At 49.3% G+C, this 10349-nt stretch overlaps 1 long non-coding RNA gene across 1 annotated transcript; it reads right to left on the reverse strand.

Annotated features, from left to right (window-relative positions):
* Nucleotides 1399–9415, reverse strand: LOC102170585. Its single transcript, XR_311204.3, has 4 exons — nucleotides 9314–9415; nucleotides 7438–8028; nucleotides 3222–3391; nucleotides 1399–2412 (listed from the first exon to the last, which is right to left on the reverse strand). It is a non-coding gene; the product is annotated as an uncharacterized LOC102170585 (long non-coding RNA).

The raw sequence follows: 10349 nt of genomic DNA on the forward strand, positions 1-10349 counted from the left end.
TGTGGTGTGGTATGATATGCTGTGGTATGGTGTGGTATGATGGGGTGTAGTGTGGTGTGGTGTGGTATGATATGGATAGTGTGGTGTGGTGTGGTGTGGTGTGGTATGATAGGGTATAGTGTGGTGTGGTGTGGTATGATATGGTGTGGTGTGGTGTGGTATGATATGGATAGTGTGGCATGGTGTGGTGTGGTATGGTGTGGTGTGGTGTGGTATGGTGGGGTATAGTGTGGTGTGGTGTGGTGTGTTATGATATGGTATGGTGGGGTGTAGTGTGGTGTGGTGTGGTATGATATGGATAGTGTGGCGTGGTGTGGTGTGGCATGGTGTGGTGTGGTGTGGTATGGTGGGGTGTAGTGTGGTGTGGTGTGGTGTGTTATGATATGGTATGGTGGGGTGTAGTGTGGTGTGGTGTGGTATGATATGGATAGTGTGGCATGGTGTGGTGTGATATGGTGTGGTGTGGTGTGGTATGGTGGGGTGTAGTGTGGTGTGGTATGGTATGATATGCTGTGGTATGGTGTGGTATGATGGGGTGTAGTGCATTATGGTATATCCAGCACAGTTCCCTGCAGCCCCAGGGCAGCTGGTCATCCCAGCACAGTAGGCAGAAATGTTCTAATTTAGGAAGTAGTTCATTCTGAGACCAGCTAATCACTGAACTGCTTCCAAAGGAATCTGCCTATTCCCTCCAGTCTAAGACAGATAACACAGAGAGCCACATAGATCCTGGAAACCTGACAAAGACAAACAAGTGACAAAATGCGGCATCCTGGGAGATCCTGACAGCAGCAGTCAGCCCATCTGAAACGGGCTTTGTCAGAAAAAGGGGGGCGGTCCCAGAGAAATGGCACTGCCTCCCGAGCATTAGGGGAGCACAGCAAGGAGGCATCTGAATGTGTGGGTGCTTGCTGGGCCCCCCAGGGCCTAATGACGAGGTCTGCTAACGAAGAGGTCCAGCTCCTTTCTCAGGGCCCCACAATGAGGCAGCTCTGAGAAAGTTCCAGTCTTGAAGCCCCTCGGTTATCATTGATCAGCACTGCATCCCAGTCAAAACCAGCTGTGGGAGGAGGTTCAGAATGAAAATCTAGCTGTGAGCTTCTCTGTCTTAGAACACTGTGAGGCTCAGAGGGAAGCTAGACTTGGGTTGCCACAGTCAATCACAAGCCCTGTGTGCCTGGTTGGCATGCTCCTTGATATGTATCATTATTAGGAAGTGGGGATGGCTGAGTGGCTCAATGGTAAAGAGTCCGCCTGCCAGTGCAGGAGACACTGGTTCCATCCCTGGGTCCAGAAGATCTCCTGGAGAAGGAAATGGCAACCCATGCCAGTGTTCTTGCCTGGAGAATCCCATGGACAGAGGAGCCTGGAGGGCTACAGTTCATGGGGTTGCAAAGAGTCAGACACGACTTGGTGACTAACCAACAACAAGGTCATTTCCTGCTCTCAAGTAGGTCTCCAATAAGTGCTAAATGAAATAATGGCACAGTCATCTGATGCCACAGAGAAGTCTGAGGCAGAAATCACGACCAGCAGGGATACCATAAGAGCCCAAAACTGGTTTTTCCCCAAACCTAGAAATCATCACCAAAGCATACCTGAGCTCACAGGCAATGGGGAATTAATTAGCAGGGTGCCCTTGGCAAGCTTTTGGGGCCAATGGAAATGGATGATGGGAAGTGACATAAGTCAATAGGAATCAGAGACAGAGTAGAAGACAGTTGCATACTTCCCAAGGTCTCGACAAACCTTTCTGATGCCGTGGATGACACCCATGAGCTGTTGACATTCAGAACCAGCCACCTCCAACTGAGGTGTGCTCACTTCTCACACAGGCCTCCCAAACTCCCATTTCTTTTCCACTGAAGTTCCCTGTTACTTCCTCAACCATTAGAGCAGAGCTGCACACTCCTATCAACCCTAGTTACTCCGGCCTCTTACTTCACCCTCTAAGTCCTAACTTGAACTTCCTATATCACTGAGCCACAGCCTCTTTCACACACTGGTGAGCAAGACGCCATTGTGTGTAGTGATAGACATGAGGAATCCAGGAGGGGCCACCATATGTACATGGCATCAAAAATGTACAACCAAGTCAAGTGTCAGCATATTCTATTGACTAAGCAAACAGGAGGACCTGATAGGAACTGAAAAGAGAGGAGCAGACTTCCAGAACTGAAGAGGCCCCGTAATGTGTGTGTGTGTGTGTGTGTGTGTGTGTGTAGGAATGAGGGAGAAGATTCTTCCACAGCTGACTCAGCTTCCCAAATTTCACCTGCTCATCCATGGAGCACACGGGTTGGCCTCTGGGCACCATCTGTTCCAGGGCACTGGCGTGTAGAATGCCGTCCATCAGCCAGCTGTCCTTGGCCTTCTGGCGGGCGGTCATCGGTGCATGTGCAGCCACACCCCCTGTTGGTTTCACTCGGCTCAGTCCCTTCCTCTTTCCCTCCCACCATGCACCCCAGACTTAGCCTGAGACGGGTTATAGCCCCAGCTCCGGGGAGCTTGCATCTCATGAGGAAACAAAAGCGGGGAGCAGGACTCTTTTGCTTAGAGTCTCAGATCAGGACAGAACTGAAAGGAATCTCAGTGGTGCCCTGCCCTCACTTTATTCCAGGGAAACTGAGGCCCAGGAGGGTGTTGCCACTGACCCAAATTCACACAGTGGACCTAAGACAAGAATTCAGGTCTTTGCTACTCCCTTAAGCCTCGGCTGCTTCTTCCAAGCTGTGACTGCTTTGATAACAAGAAATTCGCATGAGCCCCCTCCTTGCCAGCCTTCAAGTCTTCTAGTTGATTCAGTACCTCTGTCCATGACTCCAGGGGCCAAAGACTTGAAAACCCCCTGTCATCATCCTCTATTGCCCCACCCTCCCCAGGCTGCATCTTCGCGCTTGCTCCCTGGGATCCCCCACTTCCTATTGTCATGATTGCTTGCCTTTTTGACCAAAACTGCAGCAAGGCCTTAGATAAACCATCTGTAGAGTAAAATCCCAGCTAGAGTAAGAAATCATTGAACTAACCAAATGGTGCCATATAGACTTGAAACCCCCTTTCCCCCAGAGCAGCCTACTCAGCCCCTGCCCCTCATCCCTCTTCACATCTTTGTTTCCAGGGCCCCCGGCTGCTCTCTTGTTTCAACAAAATGACTGAAATGCCCTACAAGGGACAGCTCAAGATTTGAAATGACTACTATATTGATTCAGGCAAGTTCTTACCTTAGGAATTTTGAACGGATCTGGGCAAAAATGTGTGAACGTTCCAACACACCGACTTTAATCTCATTAGTGCAAATTCAACTGACAGGCGCCGAAACAATCCTGGTGGTGGCTGAGGGAGTGGGGGCTTGAGACACACAGACACTTACAAGGGGCAATTTCCTTTGCACCTGGAGATGAGAAATCACATTTGTCAGCTGTCGCTTTGAAAGGCAGAAAGATGGGCGATTGAGTCTGAGCTGCACGAAGAGCTTGGACACCTTTTATTCCCTCCCAGGAAAGGGGCAAGAGCACAGAGCAGAGGAGGACCAAGAGGCAGCTCGAATAGCTCACACCTCTCATGAGGGAGAGCAGGGATTAAAGCCATCAAAACAGATCAAACTGTCTCTGCCCTTGGCTCCCCTACAGCCTCCACCGTGAGCATTGTTCCATCTGCCATCCTCATCAGTGGAAATTGCCGAGAAGTTCTAAACCTTTCTCTGTCTTCCTAAGAGATTAATCAACATTGTACCTGCTCCTTATTTCCATATATCTCAATGACTCTCTAGCAGTAGCTTCAAAATTTTAGACCTGGAAACTTCCCTTCTGGCATAGAATTGCCAGATCTTTATTTTGTTGAGCCAAGATAAACAAAACATTTTGCTAAAACAAAATGAAATGAAAAACAGATATCTCTCATCACCATGATTTCTTTTTCTTTTTTTAAGGGCACTTTTGAATAGGGCTTCCCTGGTGGCTCAGAGGTTAAAGCATCTGCCGCCAATGTGGGAGACCTGGGTTCGATCCCTGGGTTGGGAAGATCCCCTGGAGAAGGAAATGGTAACCCGCTCCAGTATTCTTGCCTGGAGAATCCCATGGAGGGAGGAGCCTGGTAGGCTACAGTCCACGGGGTCACAAAGAGTCGGACATGACTGAACGACTTCATTATCACTATCACTATCACTATTGAATAGAGGCAGCTGTAGAGAATGGACTTGCGGAAACAGCAGGGGAAGAGGGTAGGACGACTTGGGAAGTAGCATGGACATGTATACACTGTGATGTATGAAACAGCTAGCGGGACAGGAAGCTCAGCTCAGCGCTCTGTGATGACCTAGAGGAAGGTGGGAGGGAGGCTCAAAAGGGACGGGATGTGGGTATACTTACAGCGGATTCACACTGTTACACAGCAGAAACTAACGCCACATTGTAAAGCAATGATCCTCCAATTAAAAATTAAAAAGGGGGCTGCTGCTGCTGCTAAGTCGCTTCAGTCATGTCCGACTCTGTGCGACCCCATAGACGGCAGCCCACCCGGCTCCCCCGTCCCTGGGATTCTCCAGGCAAGAACCCTGGAGTGGGTTGCCATTTCCTTCTCCAATGCATGAAAGTGAAAAGTGAAAGTGAAGTCGCTCAGTTGCGTCGGACTCTTAGCGACCCCATGGACTGCAGCCCACCCGGCTCCTCCATCCATGGGATTTTGCAAATAAATAAATAAAGCTCTTTATGTAGCTGTTAATTTTCTCGTTTGGACATGGTCTTCATTCGGATTGAGGGGATAAAGACCCCACTGGGGGTCTCTGGATATGCCTTTGGATAACTGAAAACTGTATTTCCAACTTCAGTCCCTACTGCTGTCCCCGACCTTCTTCCCTCCCCTAAAATATACCCTTTAATCTGTCTCAAGAAACCAGACGCATGTGTCTTCCCACTCTCTGTATCCTTAGAAATGCCCTCCCTGTCCTCGCTGGTGGCTCCTGCTCATCCTTGAGCTTCCCTCCTTCTGCAGGCAGAGGGCCATCCTTCCTGCACCTCTGCAATGCCATTAATCATACCGCAGCCTGCGGTTTACACTAAGACATCTGCCTCTTCTTCTGCAGCTCCCTGAGGGCAGAGGTAATCCTTCTGCCATCCTCAGAGTCATAAGCATCCTGAACAAAGTCCCCCCACCTCTCACCAGCAGGGATGCTCAGCCATTGGTTGAGCAGGGAATGGCCGGCACAAGGGCCACTAGTTCACCAAACAGGCACCCAGAACAGTGCAGGTATTACTGAGGCTACAGCAAAGTAGCAAATGAGGGCCATGCCCTTGGGGAGTTTACTTTTAGGGAATTGAGCAAATCAAACAGACTTAAATGAGACAATATAAACCATTCAAAATCTGTGTGACTCAGACTGTGGGGAGAAGAGCTGAGGGAGTTTTAAGTGAAGGAGAAGTCATCGCAGGGTGGGGTTTGCCAGAGACAGTTTCATGGAAGAGTTGAGTTTTAATCTGGGCCTTGAAAGAAGTGCAGAAGTCAAGTTGGCAGAGGACAGCAAGGAGCATCAAGGAAGGTAAAGAGTACGACTGGAGGCTGGAAGGAATCAGGCAGTGGCTGAAATCAGCTGGGTGCCAGGCTTCGGGCACATGATTAAGAATGAAGGGATCCCACAGGGCAGTCCAGGTCTGGTGGGAAAACTTGGACCTGCCAGTTGGGGAACCTGAACTCCAAGGAGAATAACTGGATTTTACAGCTGGAAATAAAATTTCATTTTTATTGGATAGATTAGGCATCCTCTTGTCCAACCCACCCACTTCACAGATGAGAAAACCAAGGCACAGAGGTGGTGTGCATGTCTTCCCCAAGATGCAGGAACAGTGGCATCAGTAGTAAAAGTCAACGCAGTGGCTGATGTTTAGAGAACTCGGACCTGCGGAACCTTGCTCTAAGCAGCTTAGCTGCACACCTCACTTAATCCACAGCATACCTCCAAGGTCTACTGATGCCCATTTTGCAGGCCAAGAAGCCAGAAAGTTCAGCAGCTTGCTCAAGTTCACAAGGGAAAAGGGACAACTGACGCAGTCAGCACTTTGGAACTGATCTCACCAGGTACTAGTGCTAATGGAAAGAACACAGGATTTCCAATCAAAGGACACGCATTCGAATTCTGGCTCCACCTCAGTCATCATGTGACCTCCGGTGAGTTACCTAACCTTGCTGATGCTCTGTATCCTCACCAGTACAAAGAGGATAATAATTCCTATCTCACAGGACTTCTGTGGGGATTAAATAAGATTATATGTGTCAAATTCCTGGCACCTAGTACATGCTCAGTCAACACTGGTCCCCTCCCCATCTCCTTCCTTCCAGAAGCCTTGATCCCACCTTCTTTGGTCCTGTGGCTGTAACTCCTCCCCTCAGCCATGTCTCCTCCCTTGGACACTGTTCCTCCAGGCTCTGCTGTTCAGCTCTGGAAGTTAACTGTAGGGTAGGTGGAATGGACGGGGAGTACAAGGGGTAAAGAATCTATCTGCCAATGCAGGAGACCTAGGTTTGATCCCTCGAGGTCAGGAAGATCTCCTCGAGGAGGAAACGGCAACCCACTCCAGTATTCTGGCCTGGAAAATTCCATGGACAGAGGAGATAGTGGGCTACAGTCCATGGGGTCACAAATTGTTGGACACAAGTGACTGATTGAACATGCACGCTTAGGGGGAAGTACAGAAGGATCCACAAGTGGACCAGCAGAAAGATACTAGCTGAACCTCCCTAATGCTCCATGGACTCACCCCTCCCCAGCCCAAGCCCTTGACTTCCTGGGTTTCTGGGTTTCTTGAGGTCCTTATCCTTTGCATACACCGCCACCCCTCCACCCCACCTCCTGCCCCATACACTGCCTTCACTCAAACTGTCTTATATGCCAAGTTGTGTTGCTTAATTATTCAATAGGAAGCCTCCAAAAATATGTCTAGGGAGACTGGTTGGGAGGGGTCAAGAAATTATACCAAGAACTTTGCTCAAACAAGGCAGCTTGAGATGGAGAGAGAAGATACATACATTCTTTCCTGGCTAGGAGATGGGATAGGATGAGCAATTCCTCCCTGTACATTTTAAGTGTCTAATAGCTTCTTGGGCTCTCAGTTGCAAAGTACCATCCTCCACCCAAAGTTTGAAATTCATTTGCTGGGTTACCAAGTCCCTCTGAAGAAAAAGTTACTTAGGTAAACCAAATGGTAATAAATCTGCATCCATCGGGTTTAAATGATGATGAAGGAGGACTCAGAGAAGACGTCACAGGGATGGGACCAAGCTTTCTGAAAGCACCCACTGTGTACAAGACACTGGGATAGACTTTGTGCTTGCTTTTTCTTACTCTTTCCCACAACCCAGGAAGCCGATGACACTGAAGCACCCAGCAGGTCAGTCCTGGGCTGTGGTCAGCCTCATTTCCCAGATGTGGACCCAAGATACACTAACCTCTCCCAGCCTTGATGTCCATATTGAAAAGCAGGAATGACAGCACCCATCTTCTGAAGGAGCTCCAGGGATAAAGACTGGAGGGCAGGTACCATCCTGACCTGGGGCTGTTGCTTGGGACTGGCTGGGGCTCAGCAGAGAGGCCAGGGAAGTCTGGGGAGGACTCACTTGGGCCCAGCTCTGAAGCTATCGATTGTGTCTTGATGCATCGAGTTGAGTTTCACTCTGCAGAAAACAAGTGTGAGCTGTTCAGCTGAGCCTGGAGTGCTTGGGAGAGTGTGAGAGAGCCCTGGGGCAGAGGTTAGACTGGCCTATGGCTGCCGGGTCCAGGTCGCGGGCCTCATTCTGCACATCTGTAAGTGACACGCTGGACCCAGTGATTGCTACAGTTCCTTCCCGCCCAGCAAAGAACCCTGTTTTCCAAAACGAATTCATTTATAGAATCTTAAGAGTCCTGTTCTGGCTTTTCACATATGACAGGCAGCTTAGGAGGTACAAGGAAGATCTCTCTCAAGCAATTTCAAAACAAAACAAAGCAAGCTGCAGGCGCTGCCTCGGCCCAGGGTGTTTTCCACTTCTTACCCTGTTCACCTGCGTGGGGAACAAAAACAAGAAAAGTTTTTTTTTTTTCCTTCTCTTAAATAACACACACATTGTCTTTCTACCTGGCTTTCCCTTGGGCTGAGTGCCAGCAAGGTAGATAAGATCTTTCAGGAACTTTTATAATGTCACATACTTATGCAAATTGGCAAAGTGTTTATAGCAACAGGCACCACAACAGCACCCTAAGGTTTCAATTAGTGAGAACAGCCGGGCAATCTACGCAGCTCCAGAGCACGGAGGGTGAGGTTGGATCTAGAACACTTGGGACTCTAGCTTGGCTGTTGCCTGGCCACAGCACTTCATCTCCTGAGCCTGGGGTTCTGTCTGTGTATGGAGATGATGTCATTCCATGTGGTGTGCCCGAAAGACCCCAGGCATGCAGGCCACACACACAGGGTTGGCTGTCCACCAATGCGACTCCGACTTCCATCACATGGACTCAGAGGCCTGTAAGCACTCCAGTCTAAATGCCCACTGGCCACACACCCACACGCACAGTGCCAGGCAGGACACTGTCCTTCCAGCTAGGGACAGGCAGGACATTGCCCTTTCCTGCTGGACAGACCTGGAGGGAGGCCTGGGCCATGACCCCCTCTATCACTTAACTTGTTCTGTGACTCTGAGCAAGATACTAGCCTTCTTTGAATCTTACTTTCCTCATTTATAAAAAAGACAGTAGACCCGTGGTTTGGTCATGCCTACGTGGCGTGTACCCGTCTTGCTGGGCTGCTTGGGAGTTAAATGTTGATAAGGTGGTGCTAGTGGTAAAGAACCTGCCTGCCGATATAGGAGACATAAGAGATGTGGGTTCAATCTCTGGATCGGGAAGATCCTCTGGAGGAGGGCATGACCACTCACTCCAGTATTCTTGCCTGAAGAATCCCATGGACAGAGGAGCCTGGTGGGCTACAGTCCATAAGAGTTGCGCACGACTGAAGCAACTTAGTACTCACAAACTCAAAGAACCACCGCTGTGCTTGACAAGTCATAAGCTTCAGTGTATCCTGTCACCATACCAGCATCATCTAGGATGAGTCCCAAGTTGTATTTGGGGAGAGGGATTAATAGGCAATATGTAGAAAATGGGTTCTGGGATCAGATTCAGGAGTGAGGTGCCAAGCAATGGAGGAGCAGATGTGGATGAGGTCTCTGGAACTTTCAGAGGGGGTTACAGGGTTCTGTTTCCTAATTGATTTGTCTTCAGAAGTCCCTTTCATTGTGTGCCATGTGGGGACCAGCAATCCATGAATCACCCCTGGGAAATCCTACTCACGGCCTGAATGGGAGAAGAGGAATCCCAAAAAGGAGCACCTGCAGACTTCCCTGATGGTCCAGTGGTTAAGACTTCACACGCTTCAATGCAGGGGACCTGGGTTCTGTCGCTGGTCAGGGAACTAGACCTTGCGTGCTGCAATTAAAGATCCCACATGCCGCAACTAGAACCTGGCACAGACAAATAAATACTTATTTATTTCAATATTTAAAAAGGAGAGAGAGGTGAAGAGCAGGGCATCTGAAGAAGAAGCAAAGATAAATGATTCGGAGAGAAAAGACAAGGACACCCGTGTACACTGGAGCCATCTGGAGCCCCCGTGAGACATGGACACCCAGGGAGCTGCTGTTCACAGTAGCTCATTTTGAATCGCCATACAAACCTTTTGGAAAGCTGGGCTGGACTGTCCCCACTTCACAGATGCCCACAGTCAGGCACTGACAGGTTCAGCTGCAAGCCCAAGACCATGGGACTAGCAGGCAGTGTACCTGGGATGCAAGCCCAGTGTCTTAAAGTCAAGTTCTAGAGTTTCCCGTATGAGTGAGAGGAAGACTGATGTGGATTCTAGCAGGCCGATCATTGAAACTCCACTTAGCCTGGGGTGGTTTGATTGTTAAGATCACTTTGGGCTTCTTTTTGGCTTGAGATGTCATCTGATTGTTTTCACTTTGTAGCCTCTTTCCAATGTTTACATTTGGAATGTTGTAAAACTTTGCTCTGTTGGGAGGCATAACTGGAACCTTACCAAAAAAACTGCAAATGAGTCTTAGATTTAGTTGAATCAAGTGCCCCCCTTCCTGCCTCTCTTTCTCTCTAACCCCAACCCTACAGTGGCCTTGGGTACTGTCTCCCGGACTCAGGTTACCCTCTCAGGGCCCTATGACCTCACTGCAGAAATTGCTGAAGTCAGCCTGTTCCCTTCACAGTCCTTAGAGAGAAGGGAAAAATCCCAGGGGCCTGTAAATACTGTAAGAAATAGCACCCCACCCAGCACTCTGTTTAGCTTGGATGAAAAACGTACGCAGTGACAACGCAG

The sequence above is a fragment of the Capra hircus genome, chromosome 29, assembly GCF_001704415.2.
Source record: "Capra hircus breed San Clemente chromosome 29, ASM170441v1, whole genome shotgun sequence".
NCBI classification, from domain to species: domain Eukaryota; kingdom Metazoa; phylum Chordata; class Mammalia; order Artiodactyla; family Bovidae; genus Capra; species Capra hircus.